Raw genomic sequence first — 10602 nt, forward strand, 5'->3', positions numbered from 1 at the left:
ACTTTTAGGGTCACTGTTTCCTTGTTGATTTTTTTTGTCTGGAAGACCTACCCAGTGAAGTCAGTGGGGTGTTAAAGTCCCCTAGTATGACTGTATTGCTGTCGATCTCTCCCTTAAAGTCCTCTAAAAAATTTTTAAAATATAAATTTAGGTCCTTCTATATTGGGTACATATATGTTTATCAGGGTTGTATCCTCTTGTTGGATCGATCCCTTTAGTATTATGTAGTGACCTTTCTTGTCTCTCATTATGGTCTTCATTTTCAAACCTATTTTGTCAGATACAAGTATTGCAACCTCAGCTTTTTTTTTCATTCCATTTGCATGGAAAATTTTTTTCCATCCCTTCACTCTCATCCTGTGTGAGTCTTTTGTTCTGAGGTGGGTCTCTTGTAGACAGCATACATTTAGGTCCTATTTTCTTATAGGATATTCAACCACCTAATGTCTTTTTACTGAAGCAATTAATCCATTTACATTTAAGGTTATTATTGATAGAACTTACCTATTGCCATTTTATTTCTTTATGCCTATGTTTCCTTCTCTCTCTTTTTCTACTTCTAATTACAGCAATTCCTTTAACATTTCCTGTAATGCTGGTTTGGTGGTGATAAATTCCTTTAGACTTTTGTCTGGGAAGCTCTTTATTTCACCATCTATCTTGATTGATAATCTTGCTGGATAGAGTAGTCTTGGTTTCAGATTGTTGCTTTTCATTACCCTGAATACTTCATGCCATTTCCTTCTGGCCTGTAGAGTTTCTGATGAGAAGTCAGCTGACAGCCTTATGGGAGCTCCTTTTTAGGTAACAGCTTGCTTTTCTCTAGTTGCCTTTAAGATTCTCTCTTTGTCTTGAAATTTTGTCATTTTAATTATGATGTGTCTGGGGGTGGGCCTCTTTGGGTTCTTCTTGCTTGGGACTCTCTGTGCCTCCTGAACTTGTGTGACTTTTTCCTTCACCAGGTTAGGGAAGTTTTCTGCCGTTATTTCTTCAAACAGGTTCTCTAGCCCTTGCTTGCTTTAGACCTCCTTGGGCACTCTGATGATGCGAAGAGTGTTACTTTTCATGTTGTCCCACACTCCCTTAAACAATCCTCCCATTTTTTTTTATTGTTTTTTCTTTTTGGATCTCTGATTGAGTGATTTTTTCTACCCTGTCTTCTAATTCACTGATCCAATCCTCAGCTTCCTCTAATCTGCTGTTTATTCCTTCCAATGTATTTGTTATTCTGCTACATCATTCTTAATTTCCTTCATAGTTTCCATATATTTTTTCATGCTGTTGAGCATCTTTACAATCAGTATTCTGAACTCTATATCTGATAGATTGCTTATCTCCATTTCATTTAACTCTTTTTCTGGAGACTTCCCTTGTTCTTTCATTTGGGGCTTGTTTTTTTGTCTCCCCATTTTGGCTGCCTGTTTGGGTTTGTTTCTATGTATTAAGTAGATCTGCTAGGACTCTCACTCTTTTTGGAGGGTCTCTGGTGCAGGTCAATGCCAGACACAGTTTGTGACTTTTCCTGAGTACCATGATTAGAGCTATCAACAAACCTCTGCTTGAGGTCTCCCCTGCTGGGGCTCGGTGCATTGGGACAGGACCACGGTGCAAACCAGAGTCTGCTTTTCCAAAGCCCGGGCCCAGAAGCAAATCAGGCAAAGACTCAAAGCACTCTGAGGTCTGCCTCTGCCTGCAGGCTGATTAATCTGATTCTCTTAATGATCCTCAGGCTGTAGAAACTCCACTGGGTGGGGCAGCTGATTATCAGTCTCTTAACCAGGCTCAGGCTTTAGAAACTCCTTTGAGTAGGGCAAGCATTTTTTCCAGCAGGGTGGGGCAATTGCTTCTTCCCCCAGGCAAAAGCAGCAAAATGTGTGCCGGAGAAAGCTGTCCTCTGTAGTATGGGGGAATGACTTGGCATAGGAACCCAGTTCTGATTTCAATCTCCAGAGCCCAAAACCCCAGATTTCCCTCACACAGATCCAGTCCACTCTTCCCTGCCTCTGCTGGAGTCCAAGGTGAGTGGCTGCACAGGAAACTTTGTGCATTGGCTCTTTGAGAGGGGACCTGCATTTCCAGCCATCTCTCCCTGGCAGACAGAAACCTGGCTGCTTTTCACAGCCAGATGTTATGTGGGCACCTTTCTCAGTTCTGGTGCTCTGGGCTGGGAAGCCCAGCCTGGGTTTAGGCCCTGGAGTCCTCAGTGGGAACCCCCCACAGCTTAGATCTCCCTCTGGACCTTCAGCTGCTGCCTAGGGGAGCCCAGCCAGCCCTCTCATGCCTCCACACTTCCTACCAGTCTCTGTGTGGTCTCCCCTTTTTCTCCTTGGTTATGAGGGTGCTCTCCAGCTTATCTGAAGTTACAGTTGATTATTCAGGATGGCTTTTTTATATTTAGTTGTAAGTCGAGTTTGGTCCCCAGAGAGTGTCAGTATAGCTGCCTATCTGTCCGCCACCATCTTCAATCCTCTATGTATTTTAATTATAGTTTTATCTATGAGTCTGTCTATAGTGTGTTTGTTTATTTTGTTCATTAGATTCCACATGTAAGTGAGATCGTATGGTACTTGTTTTTTTCTGGATATAGAGACCAGACTGACACCTGTCAGAAGAGAGAGTGTTAGGGGCTGGGTGAGAAGGGTGAAGGGATTAAGCAAAGAAAAAAAAAAAAGACTTCTGGACACAGACCAGAAGCCTTATGGTGACTGCCAGAGGGGAGTGAGGATTGGGGGTGGGAGGAGGGAGAAGAAGGTAGAGGGGGGATAAATGGGGATGGAAGGAGACCTGACTTGGGGTGGTGAACACACAGTACAATATACAGATGATGTACTGTAGAATTATACACCTGAAACCTATATGATTTTATTAACCAACATCACCCCAATAAATTCAATAAAAATAAATAAATAAAATGATTATAGTTTTAGTGTGTATAAAATGAGGTAGTTTGTATTAGATTCGTCTTCACTTGAGCAAAGAATTGTTGCCAAGTAAAAACATTTTCACACATGCACACACACACACACACACACACAAGTGCTCAAAATGCCCTTTTTTACCTCTTAAGATAGAACTAGCACAGAACATGCCAGAATGATTTACAACATCAGAGGCCATTTCAGGACAAGAAGACTAAGACTTATTACATCAGCTCACTGCTGGAAGACATCATCAATGCACCTTTTCATATTTTATAACTAAATGCAAGTTCTAATAAATGTTTGCATTAGAAATAGTGCTCCTTAGGTATGCTATAAGTATTGATTTTAAGAGTTTTCCTAATTTATTATTATTCTCCAAACTTTTAAACTGTTAATAACATTGAATTTAAACATTTCTTTTCTCCTTCATCTGTCCTGTGTGTCATTTGGGAGACTTCTTTTATACATAGTGGGAGCTAACTTTTCTTTGATTTCATTGATCATATTATTTCATTAAATAATAACCTGTTTCATCGATTCTAAATTCACTTGAAAAAATAAACTTTGACATCTTTTAAACTAGGTGGTATCCTAAGAGCAATAGCATATAATCATTTAATTGTAGTGTTTTTTATCGCTACTGGGCCATAACGAGGTCAAGGTGGCGATGCTAGGTGTGTTCTTTTGACAGCTTTGGGTGATTCTGTTCTTGTGCAGTCATCAATAGTGCAAAGACATTGCAACTTTACAGGTGACATGTTCTGGGCTAGAGCATTTCTCACAGTGTAAGAGAAACTCAGGCCAAAGTTTCCTCATGACTGTTAAACATCTCCTTTCTTGGTTGTTTAATAGTTCACAGCTGAAAAAGAAATACGTATGAGGAAACTACCGTAGTTGACAATTTATAAGAACTGTTTTCTAACTTATCCTCAAATAAGAGAACTACATGTTGACACCCATGCCTAAGAAAGAGTCATCTGCACCTCTGAAATGAGAAAGTCAAGCTATACTTTCAGCTTTATTAAGCATTAGAAGTAAAGTCACTTCTACTGACTCAGAGGGAAAAAGTTGACTTACCAGTGCAAAGTCTTGAGATGACACTCTTGCCATGCTGCATGCCCAAGGAAACCATGCTGAGGACACAAGGAGCTCTAAAGAAATAGGGACCATTAAGTAAAGAAGATGATTTTATTTAGATTTATTTTAAGCTACATGAAATACTAAACCCAACTCTAGTGGCTTAAAAAACAGTGGTTTATTTTTCCCACAGAACAAAGAGGCCTGGTGTTGATATCTGGGTCTCATTAATGGCTCCACCATGACTCAGCTTCTGGGCCTCACATTTTTTTCTGCTGCTCCACTCTTACCATGACCCTGACGTTATCTGCAGAGTTGCTGCTTCATGGTGGCAAGACAGACAGCATGCAACGCCCTTAGTCTGCGTGGTACTCCGGTGCCTGTGTGCGCCCCATCATCTCACCATAGTAGTTAAATAATTTAACTTGACAAAGCTTTAATCTGACGAGACAAGAAGAGGGCATCCTCTACAAGGGATGGATCTGACACTGACAGAGATGTCTAGTGTGAAAATCACGGAGCAGGCTGGCCTGACTGAAGAAGAAAGAAATTATAACACAAGGTATAAAAGATCTGCGCGGATGGCTGGGATTTAGGTGGAAGTTCGCACTTAGGAGACTTACAGTATGGACAAACATTACGTAAAACCAATTTTATAACCCAGTTTAGAAAAACAGACTCTTACCAAATGGAAAAAGGGAAATAAAACCAGGGAAAGAAGGAAGTCACAAAGGAAAAAGTGACAAAAAGGACAAGGGGGGGAAAAATAGGTAGGGAGATAGAGAGAGAAACCACATAGGATAATAAATTCTCTCATCCCTGGGGAACGGTAAGGGTCCCCCACATTGGGAAAGTTTAACAATATGGTGTGGTGATATCTATGAAATGTATCCTCTGAAAAATAGCTTGCAAGTGTTTTGGATTAAAATTTATGAAATGCAAATGCCCAATCAGATGAACCATGGCTAGAATCCTAATGTTTAAAAAAATCTGTGTTCCTATAAATGTACTGACTCTGTCTGAGGAAAGTGCATGCTCAAGGAGAAGTGATTGTCTGCATGGAGTCTAGAGAAGGCCCATCTGAAGAAAAGACAATTGACCATCTGCCTCCATGCTTTCCCCTGGCAGAGAACGAGCTGAGGGGCTGGGAAAAGTATCCAGTCAGCTCAAAAGTTTCACTTCTTATTGAGTAATAAGAAATTGAGGTTAAAACACATATTTGATATACAAAAAATGCATTTTAGGTGCATGCATTCATCAAATTAATGTGTCGAGTTTTGACAATTATTGGTTAGCCGTGAAAATATTTTTCAAAATTCAAGAATACGAGATGTCATAAAACATTAGAGCAGTTTTTGTGAAGTCTCATTTGTTGTTCATCAAAACAAGCTCTACCTCATACCTTTTGAATTCCAGGGAATCGTTGCACATATACATGGGGGCGCTGGGCTGAATAACTACTTTTCTTTTATTTCAATGCGGAGACATCCTGAGTATATTGAAGTTGAAACCATATTGTTATTAACAAAACTTTCTTGAGGTAAAATGCTCTGGAAAGATGGAAGCGATACTATCGATGGAAGCCAGAATTTAGAAATGCTGTTTTAAAAATTGACTGTCTTTGCAATGTCCTGTGGATGTATGTGTAACTAATTTCTTGAGGTAACTAAATACAGTTGTGAAATAAGTATAAAGGAATATAATTATCACATAAAATTGCTCTTGCTGGCAGACTTATGATGGCAGAAAAATCAGAATTATCTTAATAGATTGGTTTCTAACGTAGATATTACATTACAGATGAGCTTTACAGTATGATATTCAGAGCTATCACTGAAGACACCTCACAGTAAGGTAGGGCACCTTTCCACCTTTTCCCCCCCTAAAGCAGCAAATATCGACAAATTTGAAGTATTTTATGTTTCAATCCAGGAAAAAAACACTATTTCTTTCTTCCCCTCTTCCCCTGATAATGCACATACAGCATTAACTTCATAAAGCATTCTTATTGACTAACATAGTTTCCTATTGGACCTGATTTCTTACCCATATCAAATAGGTATTAACACTTACCTCTCAGTGCTGCGTGAGAATTCAGTGACATATGTTAACGTAACTTAAGAGATTCGACTGTCTAGGACATAGAATGTGCTTGGTAAATGTAGTTTTTAATATTCTTGTTTATGAATATTTCAGTTTTGCTATCCGAGTTACAAATCTTCCCAAGTCCAGGAAAACTCCCCTGAGAAGATAATTTTTTCATCTAACATTTTATTTCTGAAATATTCACCAGTAAAAGATGGTAGAAATATTGATATTAGAGTATCAGTTTCCTACCACTGCGGCAGCAAATTTCTACAAGCTTAGTGACTTCACACATGACAAATCTATTCTCTTGCAGCTCTGGAGGTCAGAAGTCTACAACCACCCTGCGCTGGGCAGCACTCCCCCTGGCTTCCATTGCCTCGCCTTTTCAGCTCTCAGATCCCTGGCCCCTCCCCGGTGTCACTCCAGCCCCTGCTTTCACCCTCCTATCTCCTTCTACTGACCCCAGTCTTCCTAAGGGTTAAAAGGGGAAAAGAGAAATAAATGAAAACGAGAGAAGAGGAAATGACAGGGTGACTCTGGATGGTAGAGTTAGGTTTTAAAATATGTACAGATCAGTAAAATGAAAAATGGGAATAAACTGTGGAAGGCAAGTTAAATATGGAAGTGAGGTGGAAAGTAATACCTTGGTAAGGGATAGAGCCCTCAACCTTGTCATTATGAACCAAATATCAGCAGAGATAAGAGCAAAAAATTCACAAAAGAACTCAAGAATGGAAATTCAGTCTTTAAAATATAACTGGAAATGATATAAGAAATTTTATAGATATTTTGCAGATTATAGATGCCTCAGTTCACAGAAACTAAAAAACTATTTTTCTAAAAAATCGTACTTGCTGGCATTTGAACTTCAGCATATTTGGAGTATTCTTAATTTCTAGATTTCTCTTCATTTTAAGCTTGTTCTTGAAGCCACAAGTTGTAGTTTTGTAAAAATGCACAATTTGAAACAAGAAAAGAACACTCTAAATAAACTGTCCTTTGAAATATCACCTTGTTTTGGGCACTAACATTTAATATCTTATTTTAATAAGAAGAGACACTGGCCTGTGGTGTTGACAAGCCCCTATTATAAAAGATACCAAACCAAGTTGACAACTAAATGGCACCTTGCCTTAAATTCAAGCAAAGCACTCTTCTTTCTAGAAAACAAAGCGGAGAGTAAGGTTTTTGCATTGTTTACATAACATTCTTAAACTAAATTTATCAACAAAATGATGAAACATAATACCAATTTTAAAAGTATGACTTTTAAAAGTAAATGTCACTGTCGATGACAATATAAAATTGATTTCATGGTCATTACCCTTCATGTCTTTATGTAAACATTTAATAAGACATTTGGTGATTATAAGAGACACTAAAGTCAGGGAGATAAAATGTTCTTAATTCACCATTATGTAAAACTCATTTGGTCAAGATTTTACATTGGCAGCGAGCAAACTCTTTTTCAAAAGACAAGTTAGTAAATGTTTGCTGGTCATCTGGTCTCTCCCACAACTACTCAACTCTGCCTTTCATGCCCAAGCAACCATGGACAATATGGAAACAAATGAGCCTGTGTTCCAATAAAATGTATACACCAAACAGGTGGTGGGCTGAATTTAACCCATAGGCTCTAGCTTGCTGACCTCAGCTTTCCAATGAGAAAGAGAAACATAGCCTTTATATTAAACTTCTCCCCATTACCTTCGAACTGATGGTATTTAGTAGCAGTACAGGATAGGGGCCACAGTGAGGCAGGAAGGAGAGGGTCCTCGGCATAAAAGCGAACTCCATAACTTTGCCAAGTGTCCCAAACAAAGAGGGAGAAAGACAATGACATTCCAGACAACATGCAATTCAGTGCTGGCATGTTTTCGAATAGAGGTGTGCCTGGCATTCTGGAAATCCTCAGTCATCATCAGGTGAGCAGACCGGCCTTGGAAACCCACATCAGGAGGTAGCAGGCGGATAAGCTGCTTCTTCCTCCTGTGTCTTCATTCAAGAATTTCCCCACCTTCTACTGCATTCTAAAGTCTGAGAATGATGCAATTACCCACACAAATTTAACACCCCTTTTTAAATGTTTTTGTATTCGGAGTTGAGGAGTTGAGGCCTTCAACAAGTTGGAGATTCCCAACTGTATGAATTTAAGTAGCATCTGTTGGTTTGGAATTTGCATGGAAGTGGGATGAGTTGAAAAGTAAACAAGAAATAAGGAAATGGTAAACAAAGGACTTTTTTGAACTGTGATCCCTGATTACATTAAGACCTTGAAAGAAATACTCTGTTTATAACTGAAACATAACTGTGCCCTATTCACTAATTGAGAGATTAGCTCAATAAAATTAGAAAGGATATAACAAACTTATATTTTTTTTTAAAAAAATGGTAATTAGCCCAGCCAGCATGGTTTAGTGGTTGAGCATCCACCTATGAACCAGGAGGTCGTGATTCACAATTCCAGGTCAGGACACATGCCTGGGTTTCAGGCTTGATCCCCAGTAAGGGCCTTGCAGGAGGCAGTCAGTTAATGACTCTCTCATCATTGATGTTTCTATCTCTCTTTGCCTCTCCTTTCCTCTCTCTGAAATCAATAAAAACATTTTTTTTAAAATGGTAATTAAAGTGATTAGTACTTTTTAATCAGAGCAGCTGGACTCTGTGCAGTTACTCTTTTGGCAGGAGCATAGGTAATCCATTGAAACGTTTTTCATTGCATATTTCAACATGAAAATTATGATCCAGAAAATACAGAATTGGAAGAAGTCCCATTAAAAAATATACTAAGAAAAACCAAGATATGTACAAGAATTTACAGAAGTATTATTAACAATAGCTCTCAAGAGCTATAAACTAGCATTATAAAAATAGCGTGTGCCTATCCCGAGGAGTCAAGGTTTGCAAGACTGAACTAGTAAGAATGGAATAGGACCAACCAGTGATGGAAGAGTGAGACCTGCTGTAACGCCGATAATGAGTGTGATGGAGGGAGGAGGGTCTCTGTCCTGTAGAAGTCAGCACAGAGATGAATCCAAACAAGACACTGTGAGAAAACTGTCGGAACCAGCTCGGATTGAACCACAGTGGGTAAAAACTGTGGGAGACCCAAATCCACCTTCAGTGCCTTATCACGCTACTGTGCCATTGCTTTTCCATAAGTCTTCAGTATGTCCACTCATTAATTTATTCATTCATCCTATAAACATTTATAAAATTCTTTCTCAGTGATAGTTGCCATGACTTGAAGACTATCAACCAAGACCAGGCAGCAATACCAGTGGACTAGTTCAGGCAAGGGCATCAGGAATCTTAGGTGAGAGACCAGCTGCGCTCTCCCTAGTATACCGGCATATCTGGCCTTGACTAGAAAAGGCTTTGGTACTGAATCTCATGGGGAAAAAAAATATCATATGGAAGGAAAAAGCTAACATACATTAAGAGAAACCTAAGAACAAGGGCCTGGCAACAAAGAAGAAAGGGAATGTATCCCCAAGGCCCTTGGTCTTTATTATAGCAAGTTGTGCCACTGTCCTCACAACTGGATACTGAAACTTTAAACTGTAAAAAAAACACTGATGGGAGCTATCAAAGAACTAAATAAAAGGCGAGGTATTCCATGTCCATGGATTGGAACTGTCAATACTGTTAAGATGTCAGATCTTCCTACCTTGATTTATAGATTCAACAAAATCCCAATAAAAATTATTTATAAAGATCAATAAACTGATTTTAAAGTTTATATAGAAAAGCCAAAGATCTAAAAGAGCCTAAACAAGAAGAACGTAGTTGAAAGAGTGACACTACCCAACATCAACACCTACAATAGAATAGCAGTAATAAAAATATCATAGTATTGTAGAAAAAATAGAAATATGCAATAATATGGAGCAAAGTCGAAGTCTCAAAACTGATCCACACAACTGCAGTCATATGAATTTGACACAGGTGTAAAGGCAATTAAATGGAGAGAAAATGTCATTTTCAACATATGCTGCTGGAATAATTGGATGTTATACGCAAAAAAAAAAAAATGCAACAAAAGAGTTAATATGAATTAGACACAGACCTCATAGCTTACACAAAAATTAACTCAAAATGCAACAGAGATAAGTTAAAAATGCAAAACTTAAAATTTTAGAAAAAACAAACAAAGATAATATATGTGACCAGTGTCTCAAGAGTGATAATTATCAGACATCTTCATACGGAGCAATGCCTCCCTCAGGGCAGAAACTTTCAGTCTCCCACCCCTCTCCTGAGGTTGCCTTCTTGTTTGGAAAATATGAGACTGTGTGGCATATTGGGTAAAATTATCCAGGATACTTTTAAAAATAATTTAGGAAACAAGGTATATGAGGACGCTCCACTACTTTTGAGACATGTCAAGAAATCTTTCATGGTATTTGGACATCTATTTTGTGGGCAGTTATTCCCAATTTGTGATAATTAGGTTTGGAGCAAGATTATTGAAAACAAATAAAAAATCTCTCTCTCTCTCTCTCTGTAGAAATTC

The sequence above is a fragment of the Miniopterus schreibersii genome (genome assembly GCF_964146895.1).
Source record: "Miniopterus schreibersii genome assembly, chromosome: 13".
NCBI classification, from domain to species: Eukaryota; Metazoa; Chordata; class Mammalia; order Chiroptera; family Miniopteridae; genus Miniopterus; species Miniopterus schreibersii.